The sequence below is a fragment of the Aptenodytes patagonicus genome, chromosome Z, assembly GCF_965638725.1.
Source record: "Aptenodytes patagonicus chromosome Z, bAptPat1.pri.cur, whole genome shotgun sequence".
Classification (NCBI taxonomy): Eukaryota; Metazoa; Chordata; class Aves; order Sphenisciformes; family Spheniscidae; genus Aptenodytes; species Aptenodytes patagonicus.
This window is the reverse complement of record NC_134982.1, coordinates 17,019,632-17,032,411: the sequence shown is the minus strand read 5'-3', so window position 1 is coordinate 17,032,411 and position 12,780 is coordinate 17,019,632. Positions and strand designations below refer to the sequence as shown.

The following is a 12,780-nucleotide window of genomic DNA, read 5'->3' as shown; positions in this document are numbered from 1 at the left end:
AAAACTCATTTTTTATATATAAACAAGTATGACTCAGTCCTACACAGTAGTTTTACTACTAAGAACTTCCTGTCCCTTCCCTGCACTTGAAACGGGCTGTCCAGCATTTCCATGCTAAAACATGCCTTGTTGCTCTCCCTCAGCACTGCCCAGACATGAAACGAGCCTTTTTCAGAGAGGTGCATGCCTCCTCAGCCTGCGCCAGTGATTTTAACAGTGGCTTATGCTTAGAAATCTCACTGCAGGATCTGGACCTAAGTAGCGTCCACATATAGAGAGCAACTAATACACAACGTGTATATCTGTAAATCAGTTTGCTCACAGGTTGAGGAAGATGCTGTTTCTACTCTCTTTGTTTTAAGTAGGTGAGGCATTCCTACACCAAAGACAGTGAATGGGATTGTATTAAGAAGTTACTTGACTTGCCAAGCTTACCACAGGCATTCAACATTCCTAAGGTTGGCTTAAAACTGTGCTTAAAAATGAGCTTTCTTATTTCTCCTGGGGCCTCAGCCTTTAGGATTCACATTTGCAAAATTCTGTAGGCAACAAGGAAAGCTATAAACTTTCATTAAAAGGAAGAGAAAGGCATACTGCACCTCTTTAAAAATGAAATGCTTTCAGGCATTTTATAGCACCATGTGCAAGATCAAATCTCTAGCAAGGTGCTAAATAGACATGGAGGTATACAGGGAGTAAAACAGACAGAATGAACCTTCTATATGCATTCACCTCTTTTCAGCCCCCCCCCCGAAGATGACATTATCAAGAAATAAGCAGGGCCAACCAGAAAAGGGAGACTATACCCCCGATCAGGCATTTTTTTTTAACATTACTGAACTTCACAATATTCAAGTGGGCAGTGTCCTTTTTAAAAATCAACCCCTTTATTAGAGTCTGTTGGCTGTAGCAGAAGCTCGTACTCATCATCTCTCAAAAAGATACCAGGCTTCCCTTGATTAGCTTGAACATAAAGGGTAACATTGCTTTTGTGTACACTCTTCCCTCCTGCCTGGTTTGCAAATTTTTAATTAAATATAAATAGCATTAACTTTCTCCGTGTGATTCATTTAGCAGGTTACAAAGTTCACTTGAATATACAGTACTCATCTAAGTAGCCCATGGTACGGAGTAATTATATCTGAGCCGTCATGGTGAAAATGGAATGCAAATTGATTAATGCTGTACAAAGAAAAAACATTATTCCTCAATACTGAACAGCTCCACCTTCAAAGTCTCTGTAAACCAGTCCTTATAATCTGGCATTGCCTTCTGTCCTTCCCATCCCCCCAAAACCAAGAAAATAACAATTAAAAGATAAGATAATCCAGCACCTGGATCGGGAGCCCAGCCAAGACAAAGAAGCAGGCTTATCAATGGGAGCTCACCTTTCGGCACACGTGCAGTCAAGGTCAACTTTAAAGGAAGAAAGAAGCTGTGATGTCCAAGAGAAGGAGACGGGCTGGAGAACAGGGGGGCAAGCTGTGCCAAGGAGAGCAGGTGAAGGTCAGGAGATGAGTACTGGCCAGTATTGCCTGCCGCAGACCCTCCCAGCTACCACCCCCTTCCACTTGCCCTACAGGCAGAAACCCCCAGCTGAACCCCATACCCATGTCCTATCTGCCAATCTCCCTCTCTAGGTATGCACCCCATCCATTCATTGTCTCTGGTAATTCAAATACTCCCATCCGCAGTGCTAAAAAATCAGTAATGTGCAAAATGTCCACTATCTGTCCCACCAAATGCTCTCACAGCAAAAGAGAACGATCACCCTCAGCACAATTTGGAAACTGTGCTCATGTTCGATTTTCCAGGAACAAGCTCTCTGACAGAAAAGGGAATAAACAAGAAAATGTGTACAGGGATCATCCGGAAGTTTAAGGGCAAAACTGTGCTGAGTGAGAGCAACAGCCCTGTGTACCCAAAAGTCAACAACCAGATTCCAAGTATTTTGGAATATGAACTCAGTATTTCTTTGGTTAACAAAGTTTACAAACCTGAGTTGATGCCAGAGACAAAGGGAACATTCTCATTTTGCAATAAACCTCAGGGAGACCAAAAGCTCTTAGAAGGGCTTACCCTCTAGCTGAAGAAAACCAGCCTGCCAGCTTAGGAGCTGTATTTGCAAAGTTTTATAAGTAGCAGTTAGGGCCAAAGGGGAAACTATACTTTCAGAAGCTTAGTTTGGCCACCACAGTTATCACCTTAATCCATGAAAAAAGCAGTGCCAGCATCTTTACTGACCAAAAACCAAACAGGACTTTGAGCGTTTGCTCTGACAAAGGATAGTGCCAGCAGCAGGGCACCAATGTCACGCTAATGCAGCCATGGGACCTGTCCAGATCCACAGCAAAACCTGTTATGCCCACCCCTAACCTGGAAATAAAGATGGATTTTGTGTATTTCGCTAAAGCATTTTTCAGTCTGAAGCTTCTTCTAACACAAATTTATTTTGGGCAGTGTTTAAACAAAAAACAAATTTAAAAGTGACTACATCTAGGGATTTCCCACGATTCAAGACAGTTTTCTCACTGCTTTATTACAAGATTAAATGTCAGAGTGTCATATTCCACCACTGACCAATGTAAGTAAGGAGTAACAGGCTAGGCAGCATTTTTTTAAAAAAAAAAAAAAAAAAAAGGGTGTTTGGAGTAAACCACAAACTGAATGTGAGTCAATGACAACATGCCATTGTCTCACAGGCACCAGGAATTCTGTAGCGCATTAACAGGAGCAGCACACGCAAGAGGGGCGATTAGTTGCCCCACTCCCAGGTGCTACTAAACACCACTTTCCCTTTGGGCTGCTTCTCCTTTCCAATGCTGTTGCCAAACCAAAGAGTACGCAGAAGAGGGCAATGAAGATATGAAGTTCATATGAAGTGCTGGAGCGTGTCCAGAGAAGGGCAACGAGGCTGGTGAGGGGTCTGGAGAACAAGTCTTCTGAGGAGCGGCTGAGGGAACTGGGACTGTTTAGCCTGGAGAAAAGGAGGCTGAGGGGAGACCTCATCGCTCTCTACAACTACCTGAAAGGAGGTTGTAGCGAGGTGGGTGTCGGTCTCTTCTCCCAAGTAACTAGCGATAGGACGAGAGGAAATGGCCTCAAGTTGCGGCAGGGGAGGTTTAGATTGGATGTAAGGAAAAATTTCTTTACTGAAAGAGTGGTGAAACATTGGAACAGGCTGCCCAGGGAAGTGGTGGAGTCCCCATCCCTGGAGGTATTTAAAAGACGAGTAGATGAGGCGCTTAGGGACATGGTTTAGTGGGCATGGTGGTGTTGGGTTGACGGTTGGACTCGATGATCTTAAAGGTCTTTTCCAACCTCTATGATTCTATGATTCAGAAAAGCTGTCCAGCGGAGAAAGGTTTAGAGTGTGGCATTTGGCTTACAGAAGAGACATGAGACGTTTGGGGGAGCAGGAGAAGAGAGGCAAGCGCAAAGCCTTGCAGCCTGGAGAGGCTGTTGCAGAGGAAGCAGTGGTCGGTGGCTCGCCGTGGCTGCCATGCTATCACGAGCACCGACTGCAGTGAAGAAGGTTTTTTTAATAACTTTCCAGCTAGGTAACTAAGAAAAGCAAAACAACCCTGCAGTGCTGCAGAGCCTCCGCAGACCCTGTGGAGCTCACTCAGAAGTGCTCTGGGGCTCCGCTGTCCCATCCACACGAGGGGTGACAGCTTCCCTGTCCATGCTGCAAACTCTTCAAGGACAGGGAGGTGTGTCCACTCAGTGCCTGCCATGGTATGATCATCAGCAGCGTTATGTCTACCATAATCCTTATCCGAGATTATTATCTTGCACAATCAATAGCTGGCATCAGTAAATAATCATTTAGTAAAATTCTATCTGTTTCAACGCATTTTAGTATCTTCATGAACATCATAAAAACACCAGCCTCTCTATAAAAGAAAACTGACAGCAGTTAGCCTAACAGCAAAAACCAGTTCAGTAACACATCTTTTTGGTGTGATGAAAAAAAATTCAACTGGCTCCATTCATACTGATATATAGTTCTATGGAAGGACTGAGATTTTTATTTCTAGTCAACTTATATCATTTTATGCAATGCAAAATAAAAAGTATTTTCATTTATTTGAATACACTTGAAAATATTTGAACTTATTATTTGAATTTATTTGAAATGACTTTTGTTTAGCTGTTTTTAACTCATTAAAATCATGCTTCAGACTGAAAAATTGATTTTTATTTAAAATGTGTTTAACCAGTCCAGCATTTATGAGTTATATAGTCCCAGCTACTTCTAAGAGGTAAAACTATTAGTCTAATTCAACCCAAAATTATTAGCTGGCTTGGTTTCTTGAAAACTTTGTTTTTCCAGAAAAATTACTACTTTATTTCATCCCATTAGAGGCAAGCTTATAATGAAAAGCTTACATACTTCACTGCACAGAAGAGACTAATTATCTTCACTCTAAATTAAATATTCAAGGATTCCTTCACTGTCATACCTCATCAGGCTATATTCAAAATTTGCTTAAAACCTCAGATTTCAGAAAAATATTTTCCTACAGCTGTTTTAACAAGGCACAAAGAGGCAACTAATACTGGGGAGTGTCAGATTTCAGGAGGCATACGGCCAACAAAAAAAAATATTAAAAGCACAAGTAATCAGCATGCAGCGCAGCCGCATGTGACTGTATTTGTTTTGTTCGGCACCGTAAATTATCCTGCCATTCCTGAATGCCGCCTGCCGGTTCTCTAGGGCAGGTATCTTCATATTTGTTTAGCATAGTTGACTGAATTGCAAACTATGGCTATGACACTGTATTAGTAATAAATTATTGTCACCTGAGGCAAGAGTCTTTGCTCCTGTTTATCACAGCAGACGGCACATACCAGGGAAATTCTGCACATACCATTGAAGAGCAGGCACTAAACTGAGGTGGCTGAATTAAGGTCTTAGGCTTATCATAGTCAGTAGAGTCTTTACAGAAGGCGAATAATCCAGGTATCTAGTGCAGATACTTAATATTACATCATGTGAGTACTCTTCAGCAATTTTAACAAGCTTATGATACCGCCCAGACAGACCAGCCACCGTTAGGTCACGTTTCCCATCTGCTGCTACAGCTAAATCCTGCCCACCCCTGCCTGCCTAAGATTTGTCTTTGATTGCAATGCCCTGGCTGTAGAGCTCTCAGATCCCTTGTCCCTGGATACACAAGCCTTTGGGTCACACGATGAACGTGGGCCACCTTGCAGGTGACTGAGAGCAGATCCCAATGGCCCCCTTTGCCCAGGGCTCCAGCTGCCCCAAGGCTGCCTCTAGCCCCAGCCCTGCAACAAGGCTGGCAGCACCTGGTACGTGGGGCTGTTGAAAAGCAGCTTTGTGCCTGGCCAAAGCCAACCTGGCTGTGGGCTGCTGCCAAAAGGAGCTGACTAGCCGTTCCTGATGACAAAGCAGCCCCCTGCTACAGGCTCCCAACCTCTCCTGCTACCAGGCAGCTGTGGGACAAGTTGCATCAGCCCAGTGAAAACCCTGCTCCCAGCCAGGGATGCAGCTCGGGCACCCTACACCATGGTGTACGCTGCAGCCCTGACAGCAGAGAAACGAGAGCCTCTCCAGTTAATCAATCTTACATAGAACATATTTGCCTTTAACTTCCGGCCACAGACTTCCAATGTATTTCACATCTGAATCTATCTTAAGCAGCCTGCGTATTGACACGTGCTCCACAAAGCTGCGTCACTCTTAATTGCGGTGACTCCGAAGATTTACCTTCAGACTCAAGAACCGCAGCTCTTTGGGGAGATAATAGGCTTCTGATACTCCAGCACATTGTCAGGGTAGTCAAGTTGTCAACTGACAATCAAGAGAGAATAAAATCCCAAGAAACAAAGGGAATGCCAGCTGGGAAACTCCCATTTTTTCACTGATGCAGTTTCTGTTTACCACCAGCCTCAGGGGAGTTATTGTAGCTCGCTGGTAGCGTATCTCAAGGGTCAGAACTGCAAATCTGCTTCTGTGTACATTTATAAATTTGTGTGTGTAACATCTGGTATGCAAACACCACATTCTCCTTTGGTAAAACATGCTGCAGTATATAGAATAGCTGCACGGAAAAATCACACACTTACATGCTCTGAAAATAACCAAATATGCTTGAAGTCTAATTTCCAGTTATGAAATGTAACAGTCTCATTCTTTCAGGACAAAATGCTTACTGGTAATAAAGAGACGAAGCAAGTTACTCTTTTGGAGTATTTCTCCCAATAGTTTTCCACCTCACAGAAATTTTTTTTTTGTTTTCTTAGTTATGGAGGCATTTCAGCTGTGTGTTTAAAAAAAAAATCAAATATATTTTCCTGTCTACAAAACACCCAGGAACATGCCAGAAAGTAATTAGGAATGACAAGCATATAATGACATGTGAGCTGCAAGTATTCAGTTTTTAGTCTGGAAAATAAAACACTTAACAACGGATATGGAATGCTTTTGCTCCAGCTCTTTTATGCATAGCTGGCATGACTAATTTGAAAAATGAGACATGTGCCAATCTACTTATCAGACAGAGTTCAGACAACAGAGAAATTTAAACAGAGGAAAGAAGATCAGACTAACCACACCAGGTGCCTACATTAACTTTGCAGAGGAAGAACCATCACATCAGAGGGCCTGCAGGTAAGTCTCCACAGAGAGACTGGTTTGCACTTGCGCCCTGCCAGATTCCCATTTTTGCCCAAAAGCGAGCTTTTAGCCATTCTGCGATTGGTGAAGAAGTGCTCATTTCCTGCAGGTAGGTCATCATGTGGCAGAGACCAGAGTTAGAAATTAAGATTATCTAAGAGGATACCTACTGGTGGTGTTTGGTTAAGTTTTTCTGGATTTATCTTTAAAATAAATTTGACACCACAATCTGAATTTTCTGAAAGTATGCTGAATTTTGAGTAAATGCCTAGATTTCTAGTACAGTATGGAAAACTTCAGAATAAGCAGATTTGCTAGTGAGCGACAGGACGTGCCTATTGACACCTTGACTAGAAACTCTCCCTTAAATCTTACCAGAAGCAGAGTTCCTCAGGCTCAGCTTGCTGATGAACAATGCAGGAACGTTTTATGATGGAAAAAAGTTGTTCTTTTTATCACGCAATTTGGCAGCAACAGGTTATCGAATACATATCTGTCCCCAATAATGTTGGCACTGTATTTCAATTACTTAGCAAAGTAGCTATGCAGGATATTATTGTCCTGTGCCTCACAAGACAGGCTTGCTGCCAACTGGGTCATAAAATAATCAACAAACCAGGCTCCAGAAAGGATGCTAGATTCCTCCCAGCAGCACCTACCATTGAAGCAATTACATATATTTAGTCAGTATAGTGCTGGATTTTCACTTCCTTATTAACGAACTGCTCAAGGGGGTCTGATCAGCAGACAACTTTAATACTAACTTCATACTTGGCCATGAATCTTTCATTCATGTAAACCTTTCAGTTCATGCTACTGCTGAAGAGAATGACTTGAAGAAAAGGAATAGTCTGTTTGTAGGTTCCCTGGACTCTTGGGTTGGATACAGCATCCGTGAAATACAAGCAGCACCTGGCTTATTACTAATTCCAAGACTGCATAAAAACTAAGAGCACAATACATTCAAAACAACACCCAAACATTCAACCAAGAATTCCCCTGTTCTAAGAGGGAAAAAAAACCAAACCAAAACAAAACAGAACAGCTGTAGTGGTCCTGTTATGGTTTGGAAACCAGTGCCATGAGTGCAAGCTCTGAAGGCTTATGTCTGGCTGAGGTCTTTCTGAGCTCACTGTGGAGCCTCCCTTGCAGTCATGGCCAGGGATATGGCCCTGTTCCTAGCCACAAGCTGCATATTGCTTCCAGGAGCTACTGCTTGGGAAATGCAGACCAAATCTTTCATGACGATCCTACAATCTATGCTACAATCCCTTTTTCACAGCTACATTAAACTGCCAAATAAAAGATGCTGTATGTATTCCCAGAGCTAACAGAATAGGTGAGAAAGTTTCCTCATAAATATAATTTCTACCTGCTTGCTTGTCATTCAAACTGTAGGGTAGTGAACAGAGTATTAATAAACCCCTACAACAACTGGACTGCTAATTGACTGACTAATTTCAGAAAACTAATCCCCCCAGTGGTGGCTGCTGTTCTCTCTCATTCAGCATCAGCATCTGGCAACAAGTGGTTCCACTAAGTCATCTTGGCAAAACTTGGGAGAGGTTGTTTTGAATTTCCTTCACAACTCCTCAGTGCCCGACTGTATGAATAGCTTAAGATGAAACACTACTGTTGTGGGTCTTCTTGATCCCATGATTATTATTTCTAATGGTCCATGTGGCACTTCTTTACCATTTCAACATTTGCTTAAATTTATTACAATTAAATGACTGTGTTCTACACAGTGACTTGCTGGTAATAAGGGGAAGAAGAGCAGCCAGCATTTCATGTCCATGGATATGCCTTTGAGCCAAACAGTGGCCAGAAATACTAACACTACATAATATATCCAAAGTTTGTAACGCTATCTGCAGAAAGTTCCCTACCTATAGCCCAGTAAGGTCCCGTGTCACTCCTCAGAAAGGAGTTACCAGCAGGGTTTTGAAAGCACCATCCCTCACCCACCAGACACACATGGGTCTGCGAAGAAAAAGTCAAGGGAATATGAGCAGTTCTGTTTGTTTTTACCCTTTTGAATGACAAAACAACATAATAAATGGCATTAGTCCTCTTCTGTACTAACTGAAGTGCTCTGCTAAGACAAAGACAAAGGAATGAATTATAAGAACAGTAGGGGTCAAAATCAAGGCCCAAAGCCAGAGCTGCCGATAAGCAACTATTTATAATGTAGAACATCCAAAAAGGTCTGTGCTGTTCACTTAGAAGTACATACCCTCCATCCTTGATCTACAGTGTTAGTATTACTGTCTACTCTTCATGTCTCAGTCCCTTAACGCATCCCAGAAAGCTTATGCAAGGTAGAGAATCAATGCTAGCCTGTTCACTGTGATTTCGATGCTTTTTTGTTGTTTTGCTTTTCAAATCTCTGAATTCCTCCGGTATTGTTTGGGTGATTATAGCACCTACAAATGATTACCAGCCAGCTGCACCACAAACTGCACCGACAGAACAAAATGCAGATTAACATTCATCTTTCCCCAGAAGATGCCTTATTCCTGTCCAGTAATTGCCATAATGAATACAACTGCATGTTCAGGCTTCCTGCTATTCTCTATTAGCAAGCTTCCACCTCCACCGGTGCCACACATCCACCAGCTTCTGCAGCTCTGCTCTCTAAGGTACACTTAACAAGTGGGCTTTATCATCTGCTGCTTCTCCTGTACTGCTATCAGAGGAAACCGACTGCTGAGTTCACATACATTAGCACAAACTCAGAGAGACTTCAATTTCTGCTCAGCAGCAGCCCAGGGAGAGGGGCCAGGGAGGAATGGGGGATGGCGCGCAGGCAGCTGTGCTCGCAGGCTGCTGAATGGGCAATTGAAGCCCCAGCTGCCGTCTCCTCTGGCTGAGCACAGCTCAGCACTTTCCCCAAGCTGGCTTCAGTCTGCGTTGTCTGGAAGTGCTCCACAAGCCACAGCGTGTGAACAACTGCGCTGCTTCTGACTGGGAATTTTAATAACATTTTTTCAGAGCACCTATCTGTATTGTTAAGGTAGGGAGGAATCAGAGCATCTGAAAAATACCAATCTACTACGATACGAAGCAACAGCACAAACACAGGGTTTTGCTGGTGCCCACCAGAGCCACCCTGCCAAAGCACAATGATGTGGCAAGAGATAAAGATTGCTCATTCGTCCTGTAAAAGCAGCTTCTGTCAGTCCTTCCATGCTTTCTCTAATCCACACAATTCAGAAAATCTTACCCAAGACTGAAAGCCAACTTTCAGTCAGAAGAGCTGGAATAAACTGAAGGAAGTAACTTTGCTAGGTCTATTAAAATAATGACAACATGAGGCTCAACATGGATTGTATACAATAAAGAAACACACAGGTCAATAATCTGGATCCATTTTTCTTCTTTATGGATTGTTCTGTTAAAGATGTGCTGAAATTTTACTGTATGTCCAGTAAGCTGTGGATCACCATTCTGGTATTCGTCTTTGTCAATTATGTAATACGACTGCTTAAAAACAGTCAGAAGAAAATAAGAAAGCCTCCTACAGAAGCCCCTGCAAGTAATCTGCCACCTTCTCCTTCATGGCCGGTATTGACACCAACACAGCAGAGTTTAAAAGTGTTCCTCCCTCCCTGCTCCATCTGTTACTCTGCACCCTCTCTGGCAGGCTGGGTCATAGAATCATAGAATCATTAAGGTTGGAAAAGACCTCCAAGATCATCAAGTCCAACCGTCGACCCAACACCACCATGCTCACTAAACCATGTCCCTAAGCGCCTCATCTACACGTCTTTTAAATACCTCCAGGGATGGGGACTCAACCACTTCCCTGGGCAGCCTGTTCCAATGTTTCACCATTCTTTCAGTAAAGAAATTTTTCCTCACGTCCAATCTAAACCTCCCCTGGCACAACTTCAGGCCATTTCCTCTCGTCCTATCGCTTGTTACTTGGGAGAAGAGACCGACACCCACCTCGCTACAACCTCCTTTCAGGCAGTTGTAGAGAGCGATGAGGTCTCCCCTCAGCCTCCTCTTCTCCAGGCTGAACAGTCCCAGTTCCCTCAGCCGCTCCTCGTAAGCCTTGTTCTCCAGACCCTTCATGGTAACTTTTCCACAGAATAAGAGTCAGTAACTCTAATGAATGTCACTCTACTAGGTTACAGAGGCTTTCAACCTAGAGAGCCTATAAAAAATGAGAACATAAAGGATGTTTATATATACTGTAATACAAACATAAGAAATTTCTAATATGGTTTGTACCCCGCTAGAAGGTGTTTAAGGGTTAAAAATTAAATTAAAAAAAAATTATTTGACTAAGCCTATTCAACTCTTGCCCTCAGCTGAGCGAAGGTTTTGGCATGTGGCGCCAGGGCAGAGAAGCCTGGCCACCCCCAATGGAGCAAACGAAAAGCCCCAAGAACAGACAGCTGTGTGACCTGCAGATCCAGAAGCCACAGCCGAGGTCGCTGCTCTGTAGTACTGCTCAATCTGAACAGGAATGAATGTACTTCTTGTGCCAATTTTCAAGATATCTGGTCAGTGCAGGTGTCTGAGATGTAGAGGGTGGGAGGGTTGATTCTTCTTTTGCCCATAAGTGCACACATCTGCTTCACACGAACAGGATTACCAAGCCACAGCTTCTTGTCAGATCAGGCTCCTTGGCAGGAACCTTTTAAAATCAGTTTAAAAAATCCAAACAAATAAATGACTAGTGAGAGATACCTCTTCTGTTTCAGCCTTAACAACAAATGGTGCCAGTCATTTTTATTGACATCTTACATTTATTCACACTTCAGCATCAGTAAATAAAACAAAAACTGCAATATAAACAAACAGTATGTGTACCAACTACTCACATATAAAATGAGCTGGTGAAAGACATCAGTTGTTTGTTGCAAAAATACCATCTTTCTGTTCCCTGTGTTTTTTACAAGTTGTTGCACTGACAGGTTCCTACAAAACACTGCAACCAATATGCCATTTGGAAAGCATAGCAATGCTAGCCTCTGGCAAAACAAGTCCTACACTACCAGAAACATTTCTACTCCTACCACAGCTCTACCCATAAGTGGCATAATCTTTATAATAATAAAAAAATAAAATCTTTTAAAAAATCAGTATGAAAATATACTTCTGGGTGCAATTCAAGTTACATTTGAATTTTTAAATAATCTTGAGGGTTTTGGGTTTTTTACTGTGTTTTAGTCCAGCTGTCTCGAACATCCTTAAACAAATCATTACACTTAGTCTTAAACATGTCCTTTTGATTACTAGTCACATAATGTTCAGTTTTCCCCTTAAGATAGTGGAACCAAACAGTTCAAAGTCTGTAACTTCAGTCTTTCCAACATCATCCAACAGTTCCCCAGGCTTTCATGTCCTGGTCTTTTTACTTACACATATTCCATTTTGTTTCAAAAATTATCCACTACTTGTATGCAGTCCCTGGCTCTTGATCCCTCACACCATAAAATCTCCTCTCCTTTTCTGCATGATTTAGCAAACCGAAACACCTGTAGAACATGCTTGCCCACTGTGGAAAACCGCTTCCCTCCTCTACTCTGAGATCTCCTGTGGTTAACCAGGCTCTCAGGTTCCTTAGGCTTGAAATAACATTCAAATGATAGGCCAAAATGCTTTAAAAAAAAAGAATCATATCTGTAATTCATACCTCAGCATACAAAACAGGAGTATGACTACAGAAGTTTCTGTATGAAGATTTCCATTATACTGTTTAATGTCAATGTGAACAATTAGTCATGAGGAGTCTCTCGTCCTAAATCCTATGTTCTTTCTTTTTGATGGATGGACTTTTTATTCCCACTGGATCCATAAAGTTCCCTTGGGCTCTTACAGAGAGAGCCCTCTGTCTGCAGTAGTAGAACAGGAGAGGAAAAGGGACCTGCAATCATTTTCACAATACTTTTGGTTACTTTAATAAAACATTAACTTTTTTATAATTGGAAAAAAGCAATAGAACAGGCTACAACAAATGCAAGGGCGCAACAGTAAACAGCATTACTTTTTCCATCATGGCATTAAGCGCATTCATCTATGCCATAAGCTGGATCAAAGATACAAGGGCACAATGTATTGCTTATTTCCCTTGTACGTCAGATACAGGTTCTACACAGTTATACATAATAAGCCTGAAA

General features: G+C 42.3%; 1 protein-coding gene across 3 annotated transcripts in view; it reads right to left on the bottom strand.

The window, feature by feature from the left end:
* GHR (growth hormone receptor) overlaps positions 1-12,780 on the bottom strand; it is a 130,830-nt gene that overhangs the window by 111,053 nt on the left and 6,997 nt on the right. The window contains exon 1 of one of the 3 annotated variants that reach the window (XM_076363063.1): positions 1,389-2,609. The exons of the other annotated variants lie outside the window; for them this stretch is intronic. The gene's annotated coding sequence lies outside the window, so the exon portion shown is untranslated. Of the gene's footprint in view, positions 1-1,388; positions 2,610-12,780 lie in introns of those variants that run through there. 3 annotated transcript variants of the gene reach the window in all.